General features: G+C 28.5%; 1 long non-coding RNA gene across 1 annotated transcript in view; it reads left to right on the forward strand.

The window, feature by feature from the left end:
* The first annotated feature begins 7,279 nt into the window (after positions 1–7,279).
* The window catches only part of LOC136084098 (uncharacterized), a 10,635-nt gene continuing 10,027 nt past the window's right edge, over positions 7,280–7,887 (forward strand). Inside the window, exon 1 of the long non-coding RNA XR_010640329.1 lies at positions 7,280–7,375. This is a non-coding gene — a long non-coding RNA (uncharacterized LOC136084098). The remainder of the gene's footprint in view (positions 7,376–7,887) is intronic.

Here is a 7,887-nt window from a genome sequence, read left to right on the forward strand (position 1 = left end):
CAGCTTATTGAAAGCACTGGTGCTATTTTCCACAAGGTAAGAAAACAAGATTCATTTGGCATTTGTTGAATAGTGAAGAGAATACTGAAGAACAATTTTAAAAAGATCAGACATTAGTATGAAAGATGCAGGAAATGGAGAAAAGAGCAAAGGAGGTGAAGGAGCAGAAACTTATTTGATAGCATTTTATGAATATGAATTTTCATCAATGTTTTTTTTTTTAATTGTTCACCTTTAATAATATCTTATCAAATCATTCATTTATTTACCTATTCAATATTTAATAATTTATTTACTATTTATTTCTTAGATTGCATGTGTTTAACCGCTAAGGGATGTGTTATGCAAACATCCAAGTATGTTAAATTTAGTTAAGTTTAATCCTCAAAAAGTATTTTTTATGTAAAAGTTTAACTAATTTTGTAAGTGATTAATAAATTGTTGTTAAATTTAAAGACTTCAATAAATACCTCTAATGGCAATATTGTATAAGTGCTTGATATAATATTATAAGATATAACTTTATCATTATGGCAATTTGTTCTTTTGATTGTTTGATTTTTCTTATTTATTGTTTCAACATTTTAACAATGTTGTTTAGATTTAGAGGAAATGGCTTTTCAAACTGTAATATGGATGTTTTGAATAATAATACGGAAAACTTTAATTGCCTTTCAAACTACCCTTCTACTGTATGTTTTTACAAGTTTTAATTATGTTTCTTAACTTTTAATTCAAAAAATGTTTGTTGCAAATAAATTTATGAATAGGGATTGTCAGACTTCTTAGAAATTCCTAACAAAATTTACAATTTTAGTCAGATTTCGAAGTTTTAAAACTTTTTTATTTTAATTTCTGTTCTTTAAAATGTTATTATTATTTTACGTCACATTTTTTTTGTAATTATTTTTTATGTTGAATTAAATCGTTGAATTATGAATTTAAAAAAAAAAAGGTACTTTTTTTTTTTTTTAAAAACATCTTCGCTTTCAACAAGGCTGAAAGCAACCACTAATTAAAGTTAATCCTAGAAGATGAAGAGTAGATGACTCATCGAGTACATCACCGTTCATAATTAAAGGAAGATTTAAATTATTGTGATAATGATTAGCTGAAAAAAATTGAGTTTTATCTGTATTGAATTTCACCAGCCACTGTGAGCCCCATGCTGTAGCAGAAGTGAGATCCTTTTCAAGCTCTAATACCCCCTTCAAGCAATCGGAGAGTGTTAGCTTCTTATCAGGACAAGAATAAATGGTAAAATTATCAGCAAACAATGCCATCTTAGGTAAACTAAAAAGAGTATAGGGCCAAGGATAGAACCTTGAGGAGCCCCTGAAGTTACAGAATAAGAAGGAGAGTGCTGTCCATCAAGGACGACTTTTATACTACGATTGGAAAGGAAGGATTTAATAATCTTATAAATGTTGCCAGATACACCATAAAAAGAAAGCTTATGGAGAAGACCAGCATGCTAAACTTTATCAAAAGCTTTTGAAATGTCAAGACCAATGGTCTTAACCTCTCCACCTTTATCTAATGCATGATAAAACCTATCGGTTATTACTGTTAGCAAATCAGCTGAAGAGAGAAGATCGAAATCCATATTGATGGTCAGAAAGTAAGTTATTACACTCAAGATGAGAAATTAATTGTTTGTAAATTAAAGATTCAAAAACCTTGCTTATGATAGGAATAAGACTAATGGGACGGTAGTTAAGCAAATCAGATTGCTCTCCAGAATTTTTGAAAATTGTTTGTTGTCAATATCAGGTAGAACGCAACTAGTGGAATCAAGAGATAATATTGATGAAAAGTTTTTACCAAACAATTCAGCTTTGTCTTTAGGTGAGTAGGTGAGGTGACAAAGTCTGAACCACACAAGTGAGGTGGAATTAAAGGTTTCACCTTATTATTAATACTATTAAAGGTTCTCCAGAATTCACAAGAGCCTAATTTTTTAGATGAGATACGAGATTTCATGACCTGAGAATAGTGGGCTTTGGGGTTAGACAAAACCTTTTTACAATGGTTTCTAGCAGTAATAAACAGACGTCTGTTTTCTGTAGAATTGTTTTGCTGATAAATGTGGAAGTAACAGTCTCGATTGGCAATCGCAGCAGCGCAGTGTGAGGAAAACCATGGAGGAGAGTGAGGCTTGACCTGGAACCGTCGAGAGGGAACAAAAGATTCCATGCCAGCCTGAATCCACAAGGTTATGTTAGAAGCACATTTACTGACAGGAAGACGAAAGATTTCTACCCAAGGGCCATCACGAAGAAAATCACGGAAAGAATCCCAGTCAGCTTTAAGGTAGTTGTAAAAGATACGATAATAGGGGGATTCAGGTGATAAAGAAGAATGAGATATTAGTTTTAGAGAGATCAAACTGTGATCCGAAGCACCTAAGGGTTAATGTGAAGAAACTGAGCACTGACTAGGTTCAGAAACAAGTTATAAGTCGAGTAGAGAAGGTAAATGATTCGGGTTGTCTGGAAAGCGAGTTGGAAAGTTGACTATTTGAGTTAGGGATTGAGAAAGGCAAAAGTTGTGGGCTTTAATGCCTGCAGAATCACTCACATTAGAGCCAAGCCATTTAGAGTGGTGATCATTAAAGTCACCGACAACAACTATATTAGCTGATGGATAAAGAATGAGGACTTGGTCAATATGATCAGAAATAACATCAAAAAGAGTGCAGTCTTGAGATGAAGGAGAGCGGTATAGAACAAAGAGAAAGGCGATAGAGTGAAGTGGTGCTAAACGAAAGCACATGAAAAAATAGTCTGTGGATTCAAATCTAGTTTCACGACAAACGGGTGAATTCTTATGAAGGTAAATGCCCAGGCCAAGCATGTGACTATTGGAGTCTTTACGAATTAAAGGAAGATAACCATCAACACTAAGATTGCAAGATGAGACAGAACTCAAATTAGTCTCACAAAGAGCAAGTAGGTCTGGTGAACTTTGCAAGAGATAAGACTCAACAGAAGAAAAGTTACTTCGAAGACCACGAACATTAGTGAATGATATGTTTAGAGAACTTGGTGATGACGATGGTTTTTTGTGATTTATAGTTTTTGGTACTTTATTCATTTTTAAATTTGTTGAAGAACTTGACTCAAAGCATAGATAGTACTCAGAATACTGTTTAATAGCCCAAGCAATTGTCTTTAATACTATTAATAGACCCTAAGCCTTAACAAAGGGCTCCAAATGTGTCCTCCGCAATGCACACCAAAAGTACAAACAGGGACACCATCCATGGGCAACATGGCACTGTTAATTCTTTGATATTTTTCAGCTGTTGATGGAAATAGCCTCTCTGAGAGCTACCTCAGAGTTTGGGAAACATGACTACCCGCCAGCCTCAGAACCATAAAACTGAGTTTTAGAGCTGTACCCTCATTAGGAGATAATAGAATGAGTTGCTTAGTCATAAAAACAGAGAAACAAGCAAAATCCATGCTTTGAGTCAAGAAGATTTAGCATTTAACATCCTAAATTGGAAACAATGAATTAAAAGTACATTTACGCCAGCCTAATAGATGAAGATGGGGTGCGAGGCTGGTCAACAGATAAAATCTGTTTACGTCTTCAGTAAGTTTAACTTTTTTAAGTAAGTTAACTTAAGTAAATTTAACTTAATCCTTTAATAAGTTAAGTTAACTTGCAAAGTTCAAGTGAAAAAAAAAATTAATGTGTAAAAATATTTTAACAGTCTAATTGTTCGACAGTTATTATCTTTTGTAAAAGTATATATTTAAATTTGTGTTTAAAGAGAACCTTTTAAACATCTAAAAAAACTAAAAGTTTAAATATCTGGAATTCTGGATTTATCCAAAATTTCCGTTTAAAATCCAGTTTAAATATCTGGAATTCTGGATAAATTCAGAATTCCAGATGTTTAAACTTTTAGTTTTGGATTTCCAAAAGGTTTTCTGTAAATGCAAATTTAAATAAATTTTTTTGTAACATGTTTTATAGGAGTGGTAGAATGGGGTGGCCTTTGTTTAGATGGCTCCAAAACTCCACTTTTCTTTGTTCCCAAATTTGTCAAGATGAACCAATCAAATTATGTTGACCAAGGTCAAGGTCAAGATTAAGAGTTTCAAGGCCAAGGCCTACACAAACATTTTCAAGACCAAAGACTTCAATTTTTGCCTTAGATTAAGGGCAATTATTAACAAAACTGTAAGTAGTAAGTGCTGTGACAATAAAACCACAATTTGTAAAAATAAACCAAGGTTATGCGCAGAATTCAATGCATTCAATAAGAAAATATGTTGTTTTTTTATAGCCAAAACAATCAAGGCCAAGGCTAAAATTTTCAAGACCAAGCCAACATTTTAAAAGCCAAGACCAAAGCCAAGGCCTTAATTTTTGGGCTTAAGCCAAGGTCAAGGACTAATAACTCTTGACAAATATGGAGAAACTTGACAAATTGCTTAGAATCTACAAAAAACTCGGTTTATAAATTTTTTGAAGAAATAATAAGAAGTTGAAAAATGAAAAGATAATAATGGGAAAAAAGAAGATGCAAATTGATGAGGTTAAATCTTAAACATATTTAAGACTTGAATTAAACAATACCTTAAAGAATGATACTTTCCTGGGAAAAAATAAATTTCACAAAAGCTATTTTTGCCGCAAGAATATATTCACTCAAAATAAATTCTAAAATGAAAATTTAATTATACAAGATATACTGCCGACCAATTTTATATTATGGAACTGAATGTTTAACTTTATATAAAAAAGAAATAAAAAATCTACAAACAACTGAATCAATTTCAATTAAAGATATATTCTTGGTATCAGCAGAAGAACAAAATTGACACAGATATTTAATATATTTAAATAAAATAGTTCAAATAAATAGAAAGAACAAACAGAAAAACTGAAATTACAAATGGCTTTTTTTTTCAAAGATTATTATAGAACAATATAACAAAAGAAATTTTAATTTAAATCAGTTGTAACACGAAAAAAGAAAAAATAATAAATAGAAAATATTCGAACATCATCACTGAAATATATAACATATCCAAAATCTATTTAAATAATGGGATCAACTAAAACGAATTTTATATTATTAAAATGAACCAAAATATTCAAATAATGCTTAAACAACTGATAAAAGATAAACAAAAATAATTTAAGCTATTTAATTGAACAAAAAGACAACTTCATCAGTTTGAACTTCATCAGCAATAAAGCTGTTAGACTTATTAATTCAAGCTTTTTAATAGAGTATTACAGACAGATTTTGACACTAGTTTTGTTAGTAAATTTGTTAACATCGCCTACAATGATATTAATTGATATTTGAAATAAATGAATAAATATGGATTTTTGTTTTATTTTGGATAATGATAAAAATAATTTATGTTTAGTTTAAAATTTTTTTATACATTTTTATAAAAATCTTTTTTGATTTGCTCTTTTGAAAAGCACTTTGGAAAAACTTGTGGCAATGGAATTCGTGAAGATGGTGAACTATGTGATTGTGGAACTTTAGAGGTTTTTTCTTATTCATTTTTTCTTCTTTTTTGTTGTTGTTGTGTTTGTTACAAAAACAATTTCAATAAGATGACTCAAAGTTACAGTTTATTTTGTTCATATATTTTATATATACATTTTTGATTTACTTTTTTTGGACTATTGTTACATATTTTTACGTGTTTTGTTATTTACTATTGTTATTAAGTGTTATTGTTATTCATTTTTGTTATTCACAGGTAATTTTTTGATTTGTAAATTAAAAAACTTTATTATTTAGGAATAGCCAAAAAAACACCATTTTTACCATAGATTTGACTTGGAGAGCTAAAATTTTGACTGGAAGATATACTATGATAATGATTTCACTTTTTCACATTTTAAATTTCAAAAATATTTTTTTGAGACACCTTATGTGCTTGCACAAGAATACCATTAAAAAATCTCTCTACACCTTCTTTGAAATGTCGGTTTTTTAAACTTTCTTTAAAAGTTCCTTTGTAAATAGATTTTAAATTTTATCAAAAAATATTTTGGCACTCAAAAACTTAGAAAAAAATGTTTTACACTTATAATAACTTTTTTTATTTTTTGACCCAATTATTTAACTTGTAAATAATAGGGTCAAAAAATAAAAAATAATGAAATAAACAAAATTAAAAAAATAAAAAAATAAAAAATGATTAAATATATATATATATATATATATATATATATATATATATATATATATATATATAATGTTTTTTATAAGTTTGCAATTATTTTTATATCATGTCAACCTAGAGGTTGACATGATATAAAAATAATTTTCAACCTAGAAAATGTGTTCAGGAAATTGACTAAAATTCTAAAACAGCTTCAAATAATTCTAAAAAAACATGATGTAATTTTTCTTGATTTTTGACTTACTTAAAAATACAAATTAGTAATAATAAAGAGCATATCTACCTATTAAAAGCACAATTTCTTAAAAAAATGTTTTTAATGCACAGTTTAAGATTTTCAAAATCACTAAAATCATCTTTCCCAATTCAAAATTTTCCAAATCAAATTCCCAATCCAAATTCCTAAAGTCAAGTTATTTACTTTTGATAACTCTAAAAGATGTCTAAAAAAAAATTTTAGGTTGGTATATGAGATTTTATTTTATTGCTCAATCATCAAGTTGTCACTGCAGTGGTTTTGAAATTTAACATTTAAAAAGTTTTTTAAATGTTAAAACCACTGCAGTGAAAATATGTTGGCACTCTGTTAGTCCTCTGATGAATAGTTTAAACACATATGTTGACACTCTGTCAACCCTCTGATAGTTTAAACAATTAAAAACATTTTGATTACTGTTTTGTGTTTTTTCTGTTTTGAAATTGTTTTTGATAATTTTAACTATTTTTTACTTTGAAATAATAAAACTGTTTTTTGACTACTGAGTAAGATTTTGATAAAATAAACTTGTTAAGAATGTTTATAGTCGTCTTTAGACCTAAAATATTTTTTTTTACACATTAAATAATTTAAGCCCAAGGAAGTTGGGTTTCTTCAGGAATTAGTGAAAGCATAGCTCATGGTATTGAAACAATAAGTTTATTTAAAATAACAAAATAAGTATTTGAAACAATAAATTAGGTTATTTTCTTTACATGTTTGGAATCAGCATCCTTAAATTTTAGGTCCTAATTTTTAGCCTATTTCTAATACAGATGTGTAATGCACAATTATTGATTATTATAGAAGTGTAATACATTAAAATTAATTACTACTGATGTGTCAAAGAAACGAAGATCATTGCTGTGAACCAGGAAATTGTGTTTTGAAAGTCGATGCACAATGCAGTCATAAAAGCAACCCTGACTGCTGTCAGCCTAATTGTTATGTAAGTATTTTATTTTAATTTATTTAAAGTTCTGTCAGGCTAAATATGTGTAGAGTAGGGATGGCTCTTTTACTTGCATGAGTTTTACTTACATTTTTTTACTCACATGAGTAAGTAAATTTTTATGAAAAACTAAATTACAAATATATAGTTTTAAACATTCAAATTTAATTTACATTTGGGTAAAAGTAATTAATTTTTATGAAACAATTTTTACTTAATAATGTAAATTTTTTTTACTTCGAAAAGTGTAATGTAAATGAACATCAAAAAGTAATTTACTTTTACATGTAAAAGGAAGTCACATAAAAAGCTGTTTACTTTTACATTTTAAAAGTTAATTACTTTTTCTTAAAAGTTAAACACTTTTCTTTAAAAAGCAGTATGGTTTTCAAAGAATATGTTCTTTTAATCACTGCATTCTCATTAAACACAATAAACTAAGCAGCTGGTACAGTTATCAAAAGTTATCAATTTGTTTTTGGTAATTTTTTAATTTGAAAAAATTTAAA

This window comes from Hydra vulgaris, chromosome 08, assembly GCF_038396675.1.
Source record: "Hydra vulgaris chromosome 08, alternate assembly HydraT2T_AEP".
In the NCBI taxonomy this organism is placed as follows: Eukaryota; Metazoa; Cnidaria; class Hydrozoa; order Anthoathecata; family Hydridae; genus Hydra; species Hydra vulgaris.